Genomic DNA, 24,596 nt, shown 5'->3' with positions numbered 1-24,596 from the left:
CCTTGAGGTTGCGTTAAATTATGTAGGAAATAAACAATTCGACTCTGGCAGACCCCTCGAAAGCGCGCCAGCTTACCAAGCATTCCGGCAGACATACGGCGCGGCGTGATTAAATCGTGCTTGCAGTGTTTTGGCAGATTTTCAAGTGTTTGCGTGCCACGCTTGCCAGTTCTAAGCCCCTCTGACTGTGTACGCCGATAGAAGACACGTCAGCGACCAATGTTTGGAAAAAGAATCGAAAGCCATGTGTCTTCGTTCTTCTTCTTTTTCTCGGAGCGGATTCCTTTAATGGAAATGTTTTCGTGGAAAGTCTTCCCTTCCAAACATAGATATTAATCATCGTAATACGGGCTTGAAGAAGTAGTATATAAAGGATTAACGAGTAACAGCACTTAGCTGAGTATGTCCTTTGTAAGGATCATGATGTGAAAGGGTTAAAAGGATGTGTACATACGAGATTGTAATGTAGATGAATTACGAGGTTTGACGTCAGAAGCCTGTGTTCTTTGCATATTTACGAATTTACGAATATATTTTGTTAAACCCTACGGAGAGATATTTCGCGATACAGTGTTTTTGTATGCAATTTGCTTGCAGTGTTCTTGCATCCTCTTATGTCCGCTCTATGCGACGCTTTGCCTGGGATATCTCGTGTGTTCTTTCATTAAAACGCGAGATACGATGTCCATAGATTCAAGTAGAAAGCAATTCATAAGACACTTTATAAAACGCATAAAACCCGCGGATAAAACGTAGAACACGTTATATTTTTGAAAAGAAATATTTTAATTGTTTCTTTTACATGAAATAATACGCATTCAGTTAAACGTATTGATAAAAGTAGAATTTTCGAAAATTTAAATTTAGATTGTGACTCGATGCATTTTCGGAGTGAATGGTCCCAAGAGCGTGAAACGAATGAAAATGTATGCTAAATAATGAAATACGATAAAGCTACAAAAACATTAGACGGCGAAGATAGAATGCCGGAAAAAGAGGTTGCGAAATCCGAAGCTAAATGTGTCGGTTAATTTTTCAAACATTAACACACGTATCACATTACGTAGTCTGAAACCAATTATATTAAATGTGAACAAGAAAATGATTGTATACCTTGTAGTTTGGAAAATATCTTACACGTAATCTTACAAATATCTTACATATTAATACAGAAAATATCTTCTTTCACGTATTACTTGTATATAAAATATAATACAAAATTACACTTGCCAATTACTCCTCGTCTTATTTAAATTTGTAAGTTAGGATTTTATTTTTTGGCCACTGTGTAGTAAGACCAAGAATCTCCTTCGAGGTTACGCAGTCTTAAGGACCACACAGATCTAAGCATTAGCTGGTAAGAATCCAGTAAGCGGGTTTACAGCGACCATATGGTACACCTGTATCCCCTAAAGTAAATCCGGCTAAGATGGTTTTACTAAATCGAAAGTTCAACTCTTTTAAACCAACTGCAATCCGGAAACTCAAAACCGCATATTACTCTACGAACATTTATTATTAAAGCTATGGCATGTACCAAAACCAATTTCAGTAATAATTAAATAAAACTAATTCCACTTCAAATCTGGGACTCCCAATTCCATGTATCTACCATGTTAGTCTATCTTCTCTCAAACAGAAATGAAATTTCGAAACGGAGATTCCGAATTTCCAGCGGAAATTGAAACGCGACAGATGATAGCTCTTCGTGTGTCAGGTTAAATCACCGGAACATCTTAATGAGTCCATGAAAAATACAAATTCCTGAAACCACTATAGAATCGAAACAAAGAACAAAAGCTATCGAAACTCGTCCCCTCCTTCATTGAACAACTTGGTGGATATCCTATTCGATAGAACGAAAACATGTAGATTTTCGTTGGTGAGAATTTATGATAATTTTGCGAGGATAAAATGTTATGTTTGCGCTCTAATATTAGTGCACTGCACAATATCGTCTACTGTTTGTGGTAACATCTTTTAGAATCTTTATGGTCATTATTCCGAATAAACGTAGCTCTTTGTTTGATTGTTTCCAAGACAAATTCTAGATTCTAAGTCTAATTTCTAAATTCGCCTTTTAAACAAATTTAGGATGCACTAAAAGCACAGAGGATTCTTCTCTGTAACACAAGCGATAAACAAACAATTAACTTGCAAAAAATTTATTAGCAACTGGTTAAGTATGTATTCTAAAGATGTCACAGGCATCTGGTGACAAAAGTAACACTCTAACAAGATAAATAAAAAATCTTTCAAAAAAATATCTTATATTACTGTCTTTACATCCATCAATAATTTGATCTGTACCATACTAATTAATATATTAATACAAAAATTCTAATTCTGTTATTGCATTACACAACTCAATTAATTCTCTCATTATATTACACAAACAGCCATCGGCTAATAATGGAAGCTCTGCAAAGTCGCGTCGTATATTATAGTCATTTGGAATTCTGACGCGCGCACCAGAGATAGAACTCTGATATACTGGTGGGCTCGCAGTTCCGCTATAATTAAATCCACGCGTCAGGTTGCGATGACTCTCATTGCGGATCAATCCTACTCACGGATACTTTACGTCTATTTGGATGGTCAGATAAGCGCCGTTGTAACTCGCGAACAGCTAGCCTATAAACCCATCGAACGTTGTCAATTCACGGATTTGGCCAATAACCTTCCAAAGAAAACACGATTCCATCGCATGTGAAATTTGCACATTGTTCGAACGCGCAACTGATATTGTCATTGCTTCATCCCACATAGCGTTTCGCATCGATGTTCGAAATGTAGGAGGATATTGAATTTATTAGTTTATGAACTTAAAATAAAATTTCGAATTACGAGGTTCCAAGGATAGTGAAGTTTGCTTGGGACAATTTGGGTTAAATACGGAGAAAAGAATTTTTCTTTGGACCTTTTCGTCTTTGTAGAATATTTAGAGATATAGTAATTTGTATACGCGAAGAGTAGCGCAAGGATTGAGACGAGATTTACTAGAAAATTTTTATTTCCACTCCTGTTAAAGCTAAGTTCATTATCAAAACACGAAGGCCTGGATAATAAACATCATCCTATCCTACTGGAAATGCTAACGCGAAAGAAACTTATACCAAATTACTAAGCAACCTCAAAGAAGCGATTAAAAATGTTAAAGCATGTTGGGACGTCTTTAAATTTATCTTGGAATATGTTAAATTGTTTAATTTAATCTGATATATACATAGCTTAATGTCAGTGAAATTAATGATGCGGCCTTAAAAATTAAATTAAAAAAGAAGAATTTATTTTGAAATATTTTTCGTAAATTGCAAATAACAAAGCGTTTATTTATGTGGTGATATGTTTATAGATACGGATGTTTTGTACGTCGAAAATTAGTTCGTCGAAACGTAGTTACGAGTTTTATAATGCACGCTATAACATTACGCGAAACGATAAAATACGATGGCTGCTTTCGATCTCCCTTCAATTCCATCACTTCTCATTGCTTTTAATTACAAATTTCTGAATTAATTAATTAATGCAGGATTTCCATTGTACCGTACTTCGTGACTGCTCGTTACTAGTAAAATGATACAGAATGCTCAGACTAGACGTGAAAAAGGGAATAAACGATCACACTAATAAAACGCGTAAAAGGAAAATATTTCCTATTTGCATGTCACTGCTTGTTCACTGCATAGTTGATCGAGATCGCGCTTTGAATAAGAATTTATGGCGCATTTAAAAATCAGCCATAAAATATCGTACCGGTACACAATAATCTACTAAAGCTATTTATTATTAATCGCAACTCTGTAACAACAGCTTTTTCCGTATTTACAAATTAATAAATCAATAATTGAAAGATAGTGATGAAACAACGAAAAATAATGAATATAACAGTTTAAATAATTCAGCGACAGAAATTAACGGTCGAAATTAATGCTCGGAAGGTATAAATAATTCGATTCGAAATAAAGATAAAACATGTGACATAATAAAACAGAAGTTATTTTATATTACACAAAAACGTACATTAGATATGTTATAATGTGCCATAATAATTAAATATAATAGCTTCAATATTGCACAATTTTATTACTCGCAGTACAATTAGTATCCAATTAAAATCCAGCATTTATATAAAATTCTAGTGTATTAAATATAAACTGTATCAAAAATTATAACGAAGTTTTGACGCATCATAAAAATGAAGCACAATTAATTCGCTATAAAAATTAATAAAAAAAACAGGAATATAGCGATACATCTTGGAATCTTTCAGGATATTGCACAACCCTTTAATCCTCGATTACTATTTACATTTGCATCGGTTCGAGTCCCTTTCCCCGTTTTTCCGTTTGTCTGCTCGAGAAAATGTATCGCTATTTTCAATTGGATTACGTACACAACCGTACGCTAGGGAGAGAACTGGTTCCGATCAGGCGGATAAACACTGCATCCATATCTATCGGAAGTATCGACGAATGTACTCGGAGAGGAGGCCCTTCGTGCTCGTGTATTGCGAAGAAGGGTAAGGATCAAGTGCCATTTCCTCAAGATTTAGACTAACAGCGGGCCGAGCGAGTGTCGCTTTCCCTTTCCGAACAGAACGAACAATGTGTACACTTGAACCTCGTAAACAGAGAGGAGGAAAAGGATCGTGAGAATTTTCTTCTACATTGCCGGTTCAATTTATCGCGTTTAAAGCTACTAGTGCGTTAACAGTTCGTTCAACGGCGACCAGTAATTCTCGTGAATTGAGTAATTCCAAGGGCCGCGCGGTATTCGACGTTTTCCACGCTTCGCTTGAGAGAAAATCTCGTACAAAAGCCCTCAACTGCCAGTGGCGTGTAGTGTATCTCGCGACAAATGTTTGCGATAGCGGTCAAATAAAATGGAATTAAAAGGAGTTATTTGGAAATTAAACTTTTACACGTTATATTTCGAATAATTAAATGTTTTCTATTGGCATCGCTGTGTTGGAAATAAGTTGCGTATGATTGTATAAAAGCCTTTTACAGGTTATATTTGGCATTCAAAGGGAGATTTGATAAGAATTGCATAAAAGATTCGATTTACATGTTCGATTCAGACTTTATAAGTCTATAATGTGGATTACATATGCAACATTAAAAGTTATTAGATTTTATCTGGAGCGTTAAAAGTTGTTAGTTATTCTATAAAATATTAACAATTTTTCTAACAATTTCACAATTTTACATCGAATGTGATAATCATTTAACTTATAATTATTTATAATTTTGATGCGTTGCTCGGATGGAGTTTTGTTATCCAGTAGGATAAGTATAAATCCTGTGTACGCATGATAGCGAGAGTGAAAGAGAAAGAGAGAGCATAAGCGTGACTATGTCCCTTACCGACGGATCACATATCAGACCGCAAAATCAACTGACGCGTTCCGCCGTGACGCGTCCAGCTAGAATGCAAATCCTATTTTCGCTTCGCGGCAGCGTATTCAAGCGATAGAAAATGGCTGCTGAAAGCTCGACAAATACAGGAAGTTAAAGACCGAATCGAGCTACAGATTGCCGGAAATTAAGTGCCAATGGATCACGAAACTCTGTCGTACGATTTTACGAGCAACAAAAACTCTTGGCAAATCAAATTAGGTTACCCTAAGTTTCGGTTAATGCGCGCGATTTTTTATTTTTTCACTTTCTTCCTTTTCTCTCTTTCTTTCTCTCTCTCTCTCTCTCCCCCTTCTCCTGTCCTTCATCTTTCTTTCCTGGTTCGTTTGGTCGTTTTCCCAGCCGTTCATCGAACTTCCTATATTTTCCATCGATTTTCTTCAGGCCATGCGACAGAAGCTCGAGAGTCGAGATTCGATTAACATTCGAGGTCGCAAATGGCTGGCGAAAAAGCGATAATTCGATTATTGCCGGGAACCTGAATTTTCAACGTAGAATGAGCGTGATAATGAAAAACAAATGGAAATTTAGGGCATCCCTGGATCGTGGACGCTTTTAAAGATATTGGAACGATGTTTCACGTTGAGAATGTCGATCGTGGCTGTCCACGGGGAACCAAATGAATTTAAAAACGACACGATCCCAAAGTGAGTTATCACGTTCCCGGAAAAATATGAATGGCCTCGATGCATGTTATATGTGAGATACATGGAAAGCGAATGGGTTCTAAGTTTGTATAGAGATTTTTTAGTTGTCAGACGATTGTCTCGCAGGTTGCTTATATGTGACGTGGCTGAAAGAAATTTAAGGCGAATCGTAAATCCAGTCAGACGTCAAATGTCAGAGGAGTTCACATATCGACGTTTCTTCAAACAGGGACGTATATATATAGAGTCTTAAGATTAGGACATTTATGTTCCAAAACGAGAACAATGAAAAAAGAATTCGGTTTAAAATTGAACTGAAATCCGAATGTTGAAAATCCTCTTTTTGGCTGTACATGTATATTAATAAATGAGGCTGGAGACATACATATATTTCATATTTAATGCTATTTGCACTTATCAGCAACGACGCATCAGTAGAGATAAATTTTTTACAAGATGTACGACGCATAACAAACCGGAAGTCTTTAACGAGATAATTTATAGGGAAATCGGGAGAGCCAGGAAGAAAGCTCCACGTCGCAAAAAGGGACCAAAAAGGTTTTCAAGAAGACTTGTTAGGAGAAGTTGATCAAGTTTATAATGAATCTAACTCGACGTACTTGAGTGTATAATTTATGTAAAAGTAATATTTGAAATGAATGAATTTAGAAAAATTTTAAACTATAATCAACTTGATTATTATTAATTACCTGCTATTCTGAGGTTGAAGTATGTTAACTTTCTTGCAAAGTTCTGCGATATTTAAGTAAAAAATTACAAAAAATTATAAAGATCAGCCTAATTTAAAGTTAATGAAACATCATTATCTTACGTTGCGTGTTACTTAGGAACGAAACGTTTGATATCCCTAAAGGACTAGTTAAATATTACAATTATTCCATGTACGTATAACATCTATTTAAAGCGATCCTTTCACAAGCGTTGCAAATACATCGTGCAAATGTCGCGCGACATCGACAATAAACCGCGCAAGAAACCGTTGCGCTGCAACTTTTTGGTAACTAACCGAGAGTACGCGTATCTGTTATCGCGCCGTATATCGAGTAATCCTTGTTCGCTCGGAATTTTTGCTATTTCACATCTCGAAGCACGCGAAAGGAAAAGAGAGACCTCGCGAACCGCACTCGGACTCGAGCAGGACGAAACGCAAAGGAACGAGGATCGCCGGGGTTAGGAGAAGAAAGTAACGTTAGAAAAGTTGGAAGGGAGAAGCTCGACCAGATAAGCTAGGGAATGGAAGAGGGATGAGTGGCTGGAGTAGGATAGAAAAAGTGTGCATTTAACGCTCGCGAAAGAAGAAACGGAGGGAGCTTGGCCGATAATCCTCTCGTTTATATTACTTTAACGGCGCACGGAGTTCCTCTTGGTTTCGTGCCGTTGCTCTTCCTCCTTTTCTTTCCTTCCTATCTTGTTCTTCGTTCTAGCTCGCCTGATGGCGACGCAGCTTCGAAATGACAATAGTCTCCGGTTCTTTCATATTCCTTGGACCGGCAAGACGAAACGAACCGCGGGATACTGGGATTGGTGCTAATTAAATTTCTGCCATGGAACGCTGGTTTGCCGTTTTCTTTCAACCGAGCAAAAAGAGCTGGCTACTTGAAACTCAAAGCGCCATCTTGGAGAAATCACTAAGCGCTATGTGTGGTACCTGAGAATTCACCGATGGCCATTCACTTTTTTTGCACTAGTGGAAGAATTCTTAGTGCAGCTGAAGATAAGTCGAAGTGACATGGGCGGGACGTGTTTATTAATAATAAGTCGTTTCGTGTTTGCGGTGCGTAAATGTTAGAAGAGTCTTTCTGGGGGTCTTGTTATTTGTCCCGAGGACGTGAATTTGATTGTTTGGGAAAAATATTCGAGACTTTTTGTTGAAAAGTTTTGAGAACTTGGAAAATGGTATTGTTGAACGATTTGACTAGAATTTCTTATAGGTATGTACAAAATAATCTTTGACTTTCGATCAGTGAGCTCCAATGTATGTATATATCGGCTTTTACATTTTTTCCTATTAGTATAAAGATTGATTGTCATTGAAATAATTAGTTGATCTTCAAGTAGTAATATTATTTGAGTAATATTTATGGCAAGTATGTTCGAAGCAATACGTTAAATGAAAAGTAGTCCAGGGAAAACGAAACAGTCTTACTCAGAACCGAAACGATGTATCGATTCCTCTTTCACCGATCGCTCTCGACGTGAGATTAATTTTCATGCAACATGTTACGAACGTTCAATGCTTTTAAGATTTACAATGCCAGCTTCAGTTCATAAATTCCGTGCTCGCCGCCTCGAAAAGAGTGTTTCTCATTTTTCTCTTCCGCTTCTCTTCCTCGACGTCGGACGTTCGTGTTTTCATTTTCCTGGATTATCGAGAACTGATCGGATAAGGAAGTTATGAAGGGCGCAGGTGTTCGAGATTAGGAAGCTTCTCACTCTCTTTCACTCTTTTTTTTCCGTGATACCTTCATAACGTTCGAGAAGAATTCTCGCTTGCATCAGAAAAGAAAAAGAAAACAAAACGAAACCTTCAGCGAAACATCCAGCGATTATATTTCGTAATTCATAATATGATGTAGGAATCTCTCTCATCGGTAGTGGTAACGATATCATGATCGTCTATTAATATATATTTTCTTTCGTATCAAATTAGAACGTAAAATTAAATTACAAGGCAAATTACCTTGCTTGTCTCAAATATCCTTCTGACTCGAATAATCCTCTCTTACCTCATTTTTACAGATCAATGATAGTAAAAGGGCCATGTTATCGTAAACATATTTCGTTTAATTTCTTCTTCAGATTCGTGTTCGCGATGACCACGATTCGACCGCAATGAATGAAAATTCCGCGACGAAAGCACGAGTCTATGTCGCGTTCCCATCGATCGACCGCGGGTAGTTTAAAATCACGCCCGTTCTCACCAAAGATTGCCGTTAACCGGCTTAATTAAGTCGCCTTAACGAACTTACAAGTCGGTGTTTACACGTTAACGCGCCGTGGAAAGGATTATTATTGCGCTGGACGGAATACCGGCTTGAATCGAGTGAAAAGGAATTGGATAAATAACTCGTAGGGTTTGCGAAGTTGATCGAGTAACAGAAATTACTTTCGCAAGGATCGTTATTAAAATGTTTGAAGTCGTTATATATTCGATACTTCATGAATATAAAGTCTAAAAATTGCTTTTAGTTTCGTGGAAATTGTAATACTTCAAACACTACATTTTTCTCGAGCTGATCCGATAGATAAAAAAGTAAATTCAATACAAAACAGCGAAATAAAATTTGTGGTGAAAATTATTAACAGAGATCTTTATTGTCACGTTTTATCGTAGAACTTGTATCAAGTAAGGGCGACAGTAACGAGAGGAATTAATTCTACGTTATATAATTTTGTAATATCACGAGAAACAGACTTCTTTCCTCTGAAGTTTTCAATTATACTAAACTCTTCGAAGCTTATATCACAGAAAGCTACATGAAGATATATTCCGTAATAAGAATAACAATCTTGATTACAATAGAATATTACGTCGGATTCAAAACGTACTCAGCAATCGTGAAACCGTACAAAGCAAGAAATGTACATTTTCTTAAAGTACTGGAAAGAAGCAAAAAGAAGAGAACCAAAAAGGTATAATTCAATTTGTTGCTTCTGGTACACAAGCACCCGCAGGAGGGTTATGTAAATTCTATTTGTTCCCGCAGAAACGTCGTGGAAAGAGTGCATTACATTTCATTTATCCCCGTTTAAATTACCGCACGCGAAAGGTATCCCGAGGCGTATTCTCGTTCCCGGAGCGTCGAGCTGGAAGCAATTTTGGAAGTTCTAAAAGGACCGGCAAGAATTTTCTCGTTCGCCTCTCGAAAAGGGGTTCTGGCAACGGTATGCCCGGCGTTATCCTTCGGGGAATTCGAAATGCTTCCCCCTTTTCTCTCGATCCTTCGAAAACCGGGGATCGGTACACCGCGAAATGGCAGTGTTCCTTTGTGCTCGTGAAAAAAGAGAGGCCAAGCCGTTACGTTGTTCCTTCCGCCTAATTCATTCCGTTAAAGCGTGCGCGCGGACAAGAAAAGGGCGAAGAAAGTCGTGAACACGGTCGTATAACGCGTGGAAAATAAGGAGCACGTGCGAATATGAAAGCGCGCCGGAGTAAAAAAAGAGCGAATAAAACTTGGTCGTACTAACATAACAGAGAAACCGGCACGAGGTGTTCTCGAAGAGGAGCCTTCTACTGCATTCTTTTTTCTTCCTCGTTTTAACTTTTTCTTTCTTTCTTTTTTTTTTCTTTCTTCTTTTAAAAACTCGAACGTGTTCTGGCAGTAACCAGCGTTCCAGTGGGAGGTTCTTCGTGAAATTAAATCGCCTAGATCATCGAGTCGCAAATGGTTATTATCGTGCACTCGACCGTTCAGGAAACCAAAACGTTCTCGCGGCATTTAATTGTCCAATTCCGTTGTCGAACCAATGGAATTCCCGATTAAGGAATTCCGCGACGAGGGTAACTACATAAAGTCGCGCGTTTGGATAGTACGTTCTACTTGTAGAGTGGAATGGTATATCTCCTTAACGAGGGAGTTTTAGTGTTCCTTGGGTTTTTCGGTTTTGCAATGTGGAATCGGGCAAGTGTTATTTCTTCGAATTTCTGTGAGCTGGTTGAAAGATAAATCTAGAGGATATTTTTTTGTTCTTATTTTCTTAACTATTAAGGTGGAGGTTCTTGTGTGTTTTAAATTTATGAACGTAATTGAGTTGAGATCAAGATTTGTCGTATTTCGTTTATTATGCATATTATTATACTTTAAAGGTGAAATAGTAATACAATCTATTATTATAGTAATAATTATAGTAGTACAGTCTAGTCGTGTCAAGAACTCGTATCAAGTAATCATACACAACATAGTTTTACATTATGTTGGATATAACTAAGAATTTTTTTTATTTTAGGAAGACGTTATGATTTATTAATATTACTTCTCACTTAGATAAAGGACCATAAAGACAAACTCGATAGAGTTTGGAAAGCTACGGTAGAATTAAAATGAATGGCTTCTACGTATGTAACTACAAGCAAATCCTTGTGTGCAGTACAAACTTTCCCGTAATTTGACAAACACAAAACTTCCATAAAATTGATGAAAAGCAAATATTTCGAATGTTATGGTGTACAAACCGTCAAATTCGCAAGTGAAGTAATTTCAAGCGACAAACCTCGTGCAGTTTCTAAATTCGGGGCCAGCATTTTTCTCAGAGTAGAATCCGCTGAACTCAAAATGTTCTTCGTTTAAAAATTAATAGAGGATTGTAACCTCTGTTCCTCCCTCTGGAAATATCTCGGATTCCAAACGTCGGTAAAATACTGAAAATTTCAATGAGAATTGTCAAAATTGAATTTTCTCAATTTTTGATGTCTCCCTGTATAAATCTTAGATACACACAATGCTAGAAATCCTGGTTCGCGACTTCAAGTCGTCTCAAATAGCGTCTGCCATTGTCGTCCCTTTGCGATATATCAATTGCTTGGAGACTTTTATATCTATTCTGTTCATAATTTCAAGAATCATTTATCCCTTATATAGATCACTTCCAAAATCTGTTGAAATAAGGTGATAAATATGTCTTTTTGAAAAATTCAAAACTCACTTTATTATCACTTTTGTTGCAAACAGAAGTTACTAGATTCCTATTTAGAAAATATATAACAAATTATCGTCCATAATATTTGGTATTATGTTTAATTTTGAGAAGTTCGTATCGCCATAAATTATTGAAAATTTAGCTCCAAACTTTTACCATTATATATCATTTTTGTAAATTTTCCATCTCGTCAGAAAAATCGCAGAGCAGAGACGAAACACTGATAATGTACGAACAGATAAAAGCAACCCCTATTTACCGAACGAAAGCATAGTCGAAACTATGTTAATCAAAATGAATTCCGATTCATAAATAGATCCAAGTGTTTTTAATTTTTCCTTTCGATTAAAAGAACAGTCGCGTAAAAATAGTAATATCATTTTTGTGTTAGTGTTTTAAAACTCAAACTTTTGCGATCAAATGTCGAAAACAACAGTAGAATCGTACTTATACCATACGTTTTGATGCGTCAACAAGCTTCATCGAGCGCATGCAATTCGGAATATAAATCTCTAACATTCTGCAAAGCCAATTACACAACAGAGTGCGTTCGATCGTTGTAGCATTTTCTTGTGTGCGACTGTTCGCATAGGAAAATCCAGTGAAATCGATAAGCGGCTCGGAACGATGCGCGAAAGCTGACGCATACACGCAGTTATCGCGATGAACGTTAAAGTGGCTAGTTTTTAATAATTCTCAGCGCGAGCTGGCTACGTTTGAACCTGGAGGAATGAAATGATATCGCGCGAGCCTATATACGTTGCACGTCAAAGAGATGATGATGTGCAAACATTTTAGGGGAAATTTAGTATTATCCTTGTGAGTTCGTAACTTATGTTTCGCATATTAAATCGTGCAAACTAGGTCGTTCTACGACCAGTTCCTCGGCTTTGGTAAATTGTTGATCACTTGCGAAAATATGTTCTTTCTTTTTGGTTTAACCGAGTAGTCAAGATAGCAAAACTAACATTTAGCATACGAAGTTTGTTATATAAGGTAAGAATATAAATGCCACGAGTTTAAAATATTTCCATTCATTATTTCAATGAGATATCTCTATTTATACCTTCGAATACGGATGAATGTTTGAGAACTGATCTTTCTTTCCTGTCAGACTTTATGAATAATCTTCTTGGTCATTTATCAACGATGTTATTGTTGACTTTTTCTAATTACGACTGTTATCTGACCCTCTTCATAACGTCGTGCGAAGTCTGGTATAACGCCTCATTGGATTAACCCTTAGCAACGTCAACAAGTCACATGGTTCTTTATTACATCCTTGTCACAGTTGATTACATTTCGTAACGTACACGAAGCTCATAAAAGTTTCATACACGAGTTAGAATATCTCACAATTAGCTACCATAATTGTATTCCAAGAATACTTCACACAGGTACAAGTATAGAGATCCAGGACTTTTCACTGTAACAAGGTTGCAAATGTGCAGCGACGAACGCGCGCGAAATACCTAACGAAGGAAGAGGAAGGAAAGTACGAATAGAACGAAGTCGGCGAATAAAAAGAAGAAAGAAAGAAGAAGGGGAAAAAGTTAGCAAAAGGAATAAGAAAAGAAAAGAGGAAACGAAATAGCCGGACTTTGCGCAGAGCATACCGACAGAACCGGTGAAAACTTGTCGTGTCTGATCCCTTCCGCTTTATACGATGAAACCAGGTCAAGAAAATGCGGCGGAAAAATTCGTCTCTGCCTACGTAGACACGGACAGCTTTTCCTCTGTGGAAGGAGTGGAAACTGGGCCGGCCGCCTCGTTATCGAATACTCACGTTCTATTTTCTCTTTCCGCTGTCGGTGGCACGGGACACGGTCTCGGCGAGCGAGCTGGCATGGCGGAAGAGAAAAAGAAGAAATAGAGTAGGGTGGTGGATGCCACGGCAGGAGAGACCTTCGGCTCGAAAAATATTCTTGGGTTCTCCTTTGAAAACGCCGCGAGAAATTCAAGGAACGAAAGGACGCGCGCGGTGAAGGCAAAAGAGGACGAAGACGGAAGGCAAAGGTGGCGAGAGGGTTGGTGACGCAAGCCCGGGGTTCTCTCTGTGAACGGGGGTTGGAAAGCAGCGGAAACGGGGGAACAGAGAGTGAAGTCTAACAAGACGTTGCGATTTGAGATAAGCCGGGCGGTTTGCTTATGCCGCGGCTCTCTCTCGTCGAGGCCCTCGCCTAACCCAACAGCTTCATCACGCGCTTGATAAACGAGGCGGCCTGCCAGTGGCTTGAGGGAAATCTAGCCGCTCTTCCACTATATCCGACTCATCTGGAGAAACATCGCGCTCACGGCCGGTGGTCAGTAAAGTAACTTGGCTGTACGTGTCTAAAACATCGGCAACAACGATGCACACCAACGCGATGCTTCACCTAACGTTAGCGTCAACGTAGTTGAGTCCTTACCAGCAAATATAGTTTCCTTTGTTCATTCGGTTCTGAACGTTATACTTGATTCAGCTTCTTTTCATTGAAGTATGTGCATACGCGGTTGTATGAGGTTGTACGTCGGGATGCGCACTCGAACGAGTGAATGATGGATCGAACCGGGCCACTGTACATGGAACCAAGCGTGCGCGCTGCTGCAGCACCCAGCGCTGCTACCCTCGCAATGGCCATTCTATCGTTATCGCTGCTAAGATAACGATACAGCTTGAACTCGACGTTTCTTGGCCTACGTCAGCCAAGATAAAGCATGCTCACCTTATATTCCTCTTCCTTTGGCTCGTGCCATCCACCACCCACCCACGTCTCTTTCTTTCTGTCCGATCTATGCGCCGCGTAGTCTTCAGCGCTAGCATTCTTTCGTCTTCCTCGTGACATCAAAAGTGGTTCGTCGAAAAACGAGAGCAATTGAACGACGGTATTGTTATGGCCATGAGAATGCTTTTCTTCCGTCTCGAGTGAAAATCCATATCGCGGCCTTCACGTACGCGAAACTATACACTATCAACCTTCCCACAACTCCCTGGCTGAGTTCTTTGATCGGCTTATCGTAGCATCGCTCGCGTGGTTCTCGTAGTCTCTGAAGAAAGACAGGCGTCCATTTCGCATCTTATCACAGCTCCGGGGACGAGGCAGATTCTTTCCACCTCTTTTGCCAGAGGCCTATTTTCGTAATCCTTTCTTCCCACGATCGAATCGACATCCCTGCGACGCATCACCTTCGCAGTAGCTTCTCGGTTTCGGTGAAGTGGTAATCGAGAAACCCCTTCAAAAGCGTAAAAATTTAGATCAACGGTGAAAAATGAGATAGAGCTTGTCGTTTGAGAGATCTGCCACGATAACAGTTAATTCTTTAGTTACGAAGCTATAAAAGGGATTATGAATCTTTCATTTGTTGATATCTGTGTCCTTCTGTTGGGATTTTATTAAATCGCAATGTGTTTTTTCAGGTATAGGTGAGAAATAAGAAAGGTGGAGAAAGTGGAGGGCAATTTTGCACGTCTGCTCAAAGAAAATGGTAAGTACTGTATTTTTAAAGTGCTTGCAAGGTGTTTTAGTAGAGCTTTAGGATAAGTCACAATTTTTCTTGTTTAAATATAATTACGTGAGATTTAAACATAATTATGTTGAGAATTGAAATATAATTATACTTTGACATACAATAATCTTAATTTTTTTACACATCTACTGTAAGGCGCAATTAAAGTTCACTTAACGTAAGGTGCACATAACGCATTATGGCAAATTAACATTTTCAAGACATTCGTTTTTCTATTGAATGTGACATCTTACGCACGGCAGAAAATTGTAATATTCTTTACGTATTAAAATTTAAAAATTTTCAAATATCCAAATTCTTAAATATTCATACATTTGACTTTTTAAATTTTTTCCAAACTTTTAAATACTCAAATATTCGAACTTTCAAATTCGTATTTTCAAAATCTCATTCACTGGCATTAATTTCATCTGTGTCTCGGAAGCTAACTAAAAGGATACCATTTCGATCAATTGTATTTCTAATCTGTATTTGTACCACTTCTGTTTAAAAATATTCCTCTCTATTAATAACAAATCATTCTACTTTCTAATAACTAACTCAGAGAATCCAATTTTATATCCGTCATTGACTTCTAACCTTGAAGTAACGAACTTCATCATACGCTTGACCATAATACTTAGTGCGTCGAGTGATCATCTACGTGTTCGAAGCTATTTTTCTCCGCTCGTAAAGACCGATAATAAGCCACACACTCATCGACGTGGAACGTTTTAATGAAACTATTATGGCGTTTCACCGGTCACCGATCGTCGGTTCACCGGCGGTAAAATAGTTGGCCGTGACGTGTGATCACCAGCCTACACTGGGACCGAAATTCGTCGCTTCCAATAATCGCCTCATTAATCCGTCCCACCGTAACAAATTCGTCTCCGGGTCACCGTTTCATTCCACAGTAACCATCACGTTGTTAGGAACGCATCATTCGCGGTCGCGTTTATATCCACTTTTACGCATAAATTTCTCTTTTGCGTTGTTGAACTCAACCGTGTTCATATAGTTAACAGACTCGTTTTCAAACGTTAAAAATTAAAACTTTGTAACCTTTTAGGAAAGTTATATTTTTTTTTTTTTTTTTTTTTATGTACAACGAAGCTTTTTAATCCACGTTAGAGAATTCAACTGAAATTTTTACGCGTTGGAAATTAAAATTCATGGCCCTTTAGAAAAATTGTAACCTTACACGTAGTGAGGCTTATTAACAAGGGATAGAGAATTCAGTTAAAAACGATTTAGGATGTGGAGTAGTAGTATTGTTCAAGTAGACTTACATTAAATTCTGAAGATTTTTAAAACAGAAAAAAGATTTATATGTATGCGTTTGGGTTATGTAGATAAGATGATATCGGAAATAACGAAGAACGGGGCTCTATTATAAATTTATAGATAATTTATTTATACAATTTTATTTTATAAATTTGTTTCACAACATTTGCTCTTTCATTGAGTATCTTTTCTGCAAAGAATATCTGCGGATAATCACAGAAAATATGGCACGATAGTTTCTCGGTCATCATTTCCTCGAATCAGATAAATGTTTAAAATTTTCGAAATAAGAGTTACTCGTCAGTTTCCCTATTAACAAATTGATAGTTGTTGCGATCATCGAAATGATTATTCTATCCACTACATGAAGTTTAATAGCAGTTCCTATCAGCTAATGTAATTCAACAGTTCCCATTAGGCTTTTTCTCATCAAATTATCTCAACAATTATATCTTACGTTGGAACTATTTCACATTTTATCGCGTCAGGTTTTAAATTCTTGTGCGTCAAAGTGAATTATTAAACTGCCTGGAAACCGTGACAGATGAAAAATATTCTAAAACGTTAAAAAAGTCATATTTCAGTCATAATATGTGTCCAAAACGTAACACGTGTTTCTTATATTCGACTATATATTCCAATATCGCAAGATGATAATATAAAATTTTTATTTCAATTTTATCACATTTCCATTTTTCACTCCCACTTTATCGAACCTTAAACATGCAACACTGGCGTGTATTTCTTGCATAGAATACACAGAGAGCGTGCACTGTGTCAGAAGAATATACAGTACTCGAGAAAATTACAACTTCAGTATAATAATTTTTTATGATTAATGTAAGTAGCATTTTATTTAACGGCTAATGCACTTTTACTACCTTTTAATAACGTTTTAAAAGGGAAAAAGTGCGACATTTATCGACTAATTTATAAAATAAATTGAAAAGATTAATTTGCTAATATATAAAATTTACAATTTTCATTTTTCTTTTTACTAAATTAATAAGAGCTACATTGCTTAGTTTCTCCTACCAGATTAATTTTTTCGAGCCACGTAAAATAATAACAATTTTCATTATTTGATACCTACAATATTATTATCATTATTATGATTATTATTATATTATTATTATTATTAAAACATATTTCTCATGTCTTAAGTGATTAGATGTACGAAACATTTAACTGGATAAAGAGTTGATGAAATATTGAACGACTAGAGATAGAGGCGTGTTTTTTTTTCTGGCGTCGATGGAAATTTCACGAGGCGTTTACGAAATAATCACAGTAAAACCGCATAAATATGAATGAGATTTATAAAGCTACACCGGCTAAACGGCGCGCGTCGTGTTTTCATTACGCGATCTCTCACGACGCGGGACATTCGCGATACTTTCTCGTTCGGTGTCCTTCGTCGTTCTGTTTCAACGAGAAAGTCGATACGCGTTTTTGGTGCCCGTTCCGTGACATTTTCATCGCGGTTCATTGTGTCGCTTGTTCATTGCGATCGATACTGAATTCTTTTTTTTTTTTTTTTTTAATTTACTTCACGCTCTCGTTTACTTTTTAATCGGCTTTGGCGAGAAACTCGAATAAGCTCGTTTGTTGAATTGCTAACTCCAAAAATAACGAACGTTTATCATTTAACGAGGTGAATCAACGAGCTGGAAAGAGCCAGGTTTTCAATGAACGCCCAATTTCCCATATAATTTCATTGAGAAAGAAATTTCGTGAAAAGATTTCCTATAATAGAAATTTGCGCGTTTTCCTGTAGGTTGATAATGAAGTAATTCCTGGAATTTCTGGATTTAATAGTGCAAACAAATTTTATGATTTAAACAGTGTATAATGTTTTCTGTTGTTTTTATAAATGATGTGAATTATCTTTATTCATAATTTAGAACAGATCTACAATTTAACACATTTTCAGGTTTCCATTTGAACATATCGCGGTGTTTATTGAGATTTTTCGGCGTGAACTGCAAAATATTTACTACGTATAGCACTATTACGTATAAAACTATTGCTTAACGGTCGAGTAAATAATTTCCTTTCATTCGACCAGTCGTTAACCTTTGCAGTTGAGATTTATTTTATTTGTAAAATGGAAATTACGATCGATTATAATTTTTTGTCGAAATGAAAGGAACGACTGCTAATAAGTATTATAAGTAAATTGCTTTGTGGTAGTAGGTAGCAACGTGATAAAGTTTAATGGCACAGTGATAAGCATAGTAATTTTCAGGTTCTGACTCTTTAAATACACAATTTAAATTCATAATATATGAGTTGATTTTATAAATAGATGACAAGTATTGCTTTTGATCATTAATTTATCACTAATTTATATATTTTAATACTATTCTCGCAACGTTATCGCATGAGTTGTGAATATAAATGTTAGATTAAATACGAATTACACAAGCAATACTCTCAATTTTATCCAATCATTTCCTAACGTCATAAGTATATTCCACTATATAGGGTGATCTAAAAATACGAAAGACAAGTAAAATATAAAAACAAAGAAGTATTACACTGTCCTTTCTTATCTTTCATATGATAAGTTTTACAATATTAAAGTTAAAGGATCTTTTAGACTAACTATTTCTCGATCCAAGTATCTTCATACTGTTTTTGTAGATAATTACAAAAAATGCATCGAATGACGTAAAAATAAAAAAATGTATTGTTCAGTTTAAAAAAGTAGAAGTGACATTAAAACTTTTTAACGAAATCAAACTTCTTTTTAAATTCTCGATATTGCAATTTGTAGTAGTTCGAGAGTTGATCCACTTATACGCAAAACATTTTTTTGCCCGACTATCGAAAGTGCCTGAAAAATCGTAAGGACTGATTTTTAGACCTTATATATACGATGATCTTATTACACCGTTATAAATGTACACGATGAAGAATAAAAATCAATGAAAACCTATAACAAGAATTTACAATTACTAATCTATTATTCTAATTATTACCAACTTTAACTCCAACGGTAAATGTAGAAGAATTATAATACAGAAGATAATTTTCCAACAGATATACTGACTAATCACAATTGATTACAATTAAATGTTATTTTATTATGGATCGTGCATCGCTGGCCCAATTCTATGAGAATATTTCATAGCTCGAATCACGAGTATCGACGCGTTCATACCACTGTCCGCCTGATTACCAAAATACCACTGTAATAATATCGTATAGTATATATATATTAAACATATTCGGTATTTTCGCGTGTACGCTGACACGGGCATTTCATGTGGCACGGATATTCGCTCAGTTATGTTACGTACCGCGCGTGTCACCTCAAATTTGCGAGACGGCGCGTCTAGCACCCGACAGTCGGGAGAATTCGTTGGAAACGTATGTTCAACAGATACTCCAAGGAAAATTCCACGGGAAGGAAATCGTTTCATAACGTACATGCAGCTATGCGTGCCCTGTGATACAAATGCGGCCGATCTTGCGGCTTACGATTCCAATAGTCAGATTAAACCGAACAACTGATATTCCCTATGGACAGTTTCGGTCCTTCCAACAGAGATTTTCGACTTGTAGACTTCATAATGAATTGTAATTGCGATTATGCGATCCTTAAGATGCTGCTTATGTAAAAATAATTCGAAAATGTAGAACAAAATTGATATTGAAAATTCAGTAAGTACAGATGTATTTATATAGTCCTAGATCTGCATCCTTAGTTCATTTAGCTAAATCTTACGTCTACTTCCTACTTACTTGCGATGGAGCTCAACAAAGACGAGTATATACTAAATTCAATTTACCGACACACAATAGCTCTTAACGTGTTTTTATTTTTTGTCTTTTATGTATTTCTATTTTCGCTCCAATATTTGTCCATCAAATAAGCCAATCATTCACACACGCTACATCTATACTTCAACACTGAAAATAATAGAACCGCCAGAAAATCAATTTACGCGTGTCCCATTCAACACGACGAAAACTTTCGAAACGCTCCAAACAATATTTGGGAATAAATCAAAGTTCGTGTCTCGAAATTTCCATATTCACTGAATACGGAGGCAGAACCACATGGTATAGAGCAGATCTTTAATTTAGGAAGCAACGAGAGCGCGAGAACATGGCAACGCGACGCGACGCGGCGTGGCGTGGCATGGCGCGTGGAACCCGATAGGCGCCCTAATGGATCGTGATTTACACGATGGATCCGTGCACCGCGGTTTATCCATCTGCGCTTTCACGTATCAGCGGATTCCCTTCCTTCCGGTTCATGGGGACATGCTCGCAGCGCAGCTATCGCTTCCCAGCGGAAACGCGACCGATATCGACGACAGTCACGACCTTTTATTGGCCGATACTCTCCCCGTAAAATAAAACAAGCCGGTACGAGATAAAAAGCGAAATCGACATCGTCGCAACATCCGAACCTGTTAACGATAATTGCTTCCTCTGCGAAACGGATCGTAATTAGAAATGAGCGAAAACGAGTTCCGCCGATTGTGCAATTTAGTTGAAAGTACAATGGCTCAAAAAAGTAATCACGTACTTGTAAGAATCTTGTCCGAATATATTATATACAAGATTTGGAAATTTCATTAACACCGTAATGAGACGCAACTGTCGCGATTATATTGGTTAAACTTAAAAACAATCTCGAAAAATACTCGTAGAAGCTACAAGATATTTAAATAGTCGACTATCTGTTAGCATTAATAAATCTCAATATTCAATGGAACCTATCGTATTTGATAACTATTATGTATTTAAAATGGCTAGTCATGCTACATACCTTTTTTTTAAATATATGTATTTGCAATAAATATCTTGAAACTTCTATACAAAGGTGTAAGGTCTTCAGATTAATTTCAAATTTGATCAATATAATTAATCGTGACAGTCATGCTTCACTATAACGTTACTGACATTTTCGAATACTTTCGTGGGCTACCGCAAGCGTGACGATACACATGCGAGTTAGTCGCAGGGATTTCCCTTTGAAGCCTAGGGAGTTTCGGGATAAAACGACAGTCCCTTGCTGGGATCCTTGTTATTGGAAGGGGGCCGACGATTTACGGGTAAAGTGTCAGTCGTGAGGCGGATACCAGCGCTACAGTTAATTCGCTTTGATTCTTACCCTCGTATATGTATCCCACCCTACTCTTTCCTGCACCCCTAGTCCTTTCGTACGACCAACCCTCATCGTCGCGAACTTCGTGCTTCCGAAAGGGCAATCGGTCGTACCACTTTTTGACCCATTTAGAATTTTGTTGGGAATATCAGGACATGCAGCAAAGTTTCCAGAACCCAGAATCAGGTTTCTGGTTCAGAAACCAGATTTTTCGACTACTTGTGTGATTTTATTTGCGGTTTGTGGTATTATAACGGGGAAACCGAGAAGGAAGATTGAATGAGTTGTATGTGCGGGTCGAAGGGTTTTAGGTTAGTGGTATAATATTTGAATTATTCTAATCGTGTTAGAGCGGATAAAATAATTGGTGAATGAAGTCAACGAATAAAAGTTTATGGTTGGATATAAATTAGTTTAATACTGGGATCATGTACGGATCTCCGACATGGTAAGAAAATTAACTTGTGCATGTACTTTGGAAAGCGAGATTATCAATAGAGATTTCTAAGAATATTTATGTATTTTGAAAACACCGATACATAATGTAGTTTGCATATAACATGCAAATCTAGTCTGCAAGGGTGTTGTAAGAAGCCCTTAATTCGAGGAAAAATACTACTACGTTTGATACCAAAGACGGCGTTAGTGGGGTATTTTCTAAAAATATATTGATCTAACAGCCTTTTCTGATCAAAGATACCAATTTCATTATGTCTCGTATTCACGAAATATTTTGTATAGCCGCATACAATGTTAGCAATTATTCGAGAAACGAAGATATAGAACGATCTCGTTTACTGAGAAGAGGCTGTTACCTTTTACAGCAAAATTTAAAGGCATAAAAGTCGTGTGAACCACACGTGAAAAATCGTTGGAGAAGAATTTTTTACCTCGACGATGTGAAAGTCCGGACGGTAGAAAAATTTGAATATCGTCGACCCTGTACATAATTAAACGAAAACCACGCATGCACCCCCAGAGCGAACAGTAGTGGGCGAATTAGGAACTTTACCGTCCAGAAAGGTTCGCTTTTAATACCGACTAACCAACTGCTCTCGATTGCCCTCGAGTCAAACACATTTTTTTGCCAATAAACCGCATAGTCATAGCACGCGTATCATAAGTTAAAGCAAATGTAACAGCATTGCACGAACCGTCTATATAACAGGCTGTTAAAATGCGTAGTATTCGTTAAGCGAGGACCGACACACTTCTAAAGAAGACCAATTTGCAGAGGGTCGGTCGATTTCCCACACAAAAATATATGCACGTGTGTTCGCTATATAGAATATTTACTCTATAAAATAACGGATAATGTATACGAATAAATGTCTACGTTACAAGAACGTTTTCAATTATCGTCTTAAATAACTATTTAATTGCAATACCTACGGTTCTTTAGATTCAATGAATTTTTATATGAATTATTCCGCTCCGTTCGCTTAAAATAAATTTGGATCTTTTTCCCGCTTGAATTTTCAGTTCACCTATCGACGTACGAATCACGTTTCACATTTTGACGTGTGTTTCCAAACATGATTCACGCGTTTAACGATGCACTTAAACGCGATGGTTTTCGGTGGACGAAACAAGGGACATGAATAATCGGCCCTAAAACGACCGTCTTTTCCACGAACGATTGACGGTCTCGCGTCTAATTCGCCGCGGTCGTTCGTGCCGGGGAAAATAGGTTGGATTTGAATAATAGTTCTCTTACATCCGTTTCACACTAGAGATCCCTGCACGGACATGCAAATTTTCAGTAACTGTTTTAGAATTTGTGCCGACGCGAGTGGCTCGTAAACTGCGAGCGTAGTCAACCGACATATACCGTACTACCCTATATAATATGTTAATGATACATCATTAGATCCCGACCTCACACAAACGATCTCTTCGAATGGTTATCAGATTTTTATGGCGAAACAAGATTAGGTGTGGAAAAGAGAAAGAGTAAAGGTATAACAGTGTTATTGGATAAATCGAATTACATGTGATTGTCGTGCTATTTACATAGTAGTAATTTGCGATATTCTTTTCTTTCGAGAATTCGTTAAGTACTTAGATTTATTTAGTAATTTATTCGTTATTCTCTAAACTTTTGCGGTTTGTCTTCTTGTACTATATTTTTTATATCTTGTACTATATACTATAAAATAATTTGTGCTATATGTAAATATAATGGAGTGATAGTAAATATGGAAAATTAAAATAGAAGTGAGCTATATATAATATTCCTTTATCCCGTGTTCTCAATTATTTCAATCATTTATCTTAATACAATATTACTCGAGCTTTGGATATGATTTTGCAACAGATTACTTCATGCCGTGGAAACAATATAATGTTTCGAAGATATCTGCATAAAAAAATTACATAAGCGAGTTAAGAACGAGCTTTTTAACAACGAAACGTAGCTAGAAATTCGAAATTTGTGGTAGTAAATATATACTTTCCCTTTAAACATAGTTTTGAGCTATTCAGTACAGCGTGTTGCACCATGAATTTACCAGTTTAGTATGTTTGCTAACAACCAACTCGTCGATCGATTGATCTTGTCTCCTTACAGACGAAAACTATTAATATCGACGTTTTACAGAGTACCAGCATAATATTAAATTTCATTCTTTAAATTCTTGCAAAATTCCTAGAAGTCTGTCCATAGCAGACAGTTCGAAAGGCTTCAAACACCTAACACATTTCTGTTACATCGCTCACAAACAATTCCATGCGTGTCAAAAAGCTTTCCTCAAACAAGCACGAAACATCTGAAAAGCATTTCTACAACATCGTTTAAAAAGAACTTAATTGTCATCACGCTAAAAGGCTGGTACCCATCCGATCGTCAATTTGCTGATACAGTGTCGCCTAATGCAAGATTATCTGTCGTAAAAAGCATAATGCATGTCCTCAAAGACAAGTGGTAGTAGTAGCAGTGTCGCGTTCCCTAGCGTTTCGCACTGACAGGAATTA

The 24,596-nt window shown here is 37.0% G+C and overlaps 1 protein-coding gene across 6 annotated transcripts in view; it reads left to right on the top strand.

The window, feature by feature from the left end:
- The window catches only part of Kek5 (leucine-rich repeat, immunoglobulin-like domain-containing kekkon 5 protein), a 338,741-nt gene that overhangs the window by 123,732 nt on the left and 190,413 nt on the right, over positions 1 to 24,596 (top strand). For all 6 annotated transcript variants that reach the window (XM_074111636.1, XM_072005882.1, XM_074111634.1 and 3 more), the window contains one exon: positions 15,123 to 15,190. The gene's annotated coding sequence lies outside the window, so the exon portion shown is untranslated. The remainder of the gene's footprint in view (positions 1 to 15,122; positions 15,191 to 24,596) is intronic.

Source organism: Bombus fervidus, chromosome 1 (assembly GCF_041682495.2).
Source record: "Bombus fervidus isolate BK054 chromosome 1, iyBomFerv1, whole genome shotgun sequence".
Taxonomy (NCBI): domain Eukaryota; kingdom Metazoa; phylum Arthropoda; class Insecta; order Hymenoptera; family Apidae; genus Bombus; species Bombus fervidus.
The sequence above is the reverse complement of the archived record's forward strand: the minus strand, read 5'-3'. Positions and strand labels throughout refer to the sequence as shown.